The sequence below is a fragment of the Tupaia chinensis genome, unplaced genomic scaffold, assembly GCF_000334495.1.
Source record: "Tupaia chinensis unplaced genomic scaffold, TupChi_1.0 Scaffold148646_1, whole genome shotgun sequence".
NCBI classification, from domain to species: Eukaryota; Metazoa; Chordata; class Mammalia; order Scandentia; family Tupaiidae; genus Tupaia; species Tupaia belangeri.
Window position 1 is genome coordinate 159,820 of NW_006208495.1, and position 676 is coordinate 160,495.

The window sequence follows — 676 nt, forward strand, 5'->3', positions numbered from 1 at the left end:
GAGGTTTCTCAGAGCCCGATAAATAGAGCTACCATATCATCCACCAGTTCCATTCCTGGGTATCTACCCAAGGGATAAGAGAGTGCTCAGTTGGAAAAGTGCTTGCACATCTGTATTTATTGCAGCATTATTTACAATTGCTAAGACATGGAACCAACCCAAATGTCCACAAACAGATGAGTGGATTGAAAAAGTGTGGCATATATATTCTATGGGATACTACTAAGCCATAACAAAACTACAAGACCCTGGCATTTGATAGAAAGTGGATGAATGTGGAAGATTTACTGCTGAGTGAAGCAAGCTAGGCCATGAAAGAAAGACATTGTATGTCTTCACTTCACATATAATGACTATTTGCACTCTATGGTGGAGACTGAGAGATTAGAGGATATAGAAATATTTAAAATGGCTATATACTCTGTAGACAATGTGGTAAGAGGGTGGGAAAAAGGGGAGAATGTAAGGAAAGAAATTATGGAGGAAAATAGAGAGGCAAAACATTTATGGAACACATCTGTTAATGATTATATGTATTGCATCCTCAACTGGACTGGTGTGAAATGTTAGGTAAATTCAGCTTGCAAGCAAAGTGATGTATAGTGATTAAATATATAAAAGGTTTTTTATTTTTTTTTTAGAGAGGTTTTTGCTATAGGACGTGCGGGCTCGCCAG

The 676-nt window shown here is 37.6% G+C and overlaps 1 pseudogene; it reads right to left on the reverse strand.

Annotated features, from left to right (window-relative positions):
• Positions 1–676, reverse strand: part of LOC102469893 (methylglutaconyl-CoA hydratase, mitochondrial-like) — a 14,293-nt pseudogene that overhangs the window by 2,483 nt on the left and 11,134 nt on the right.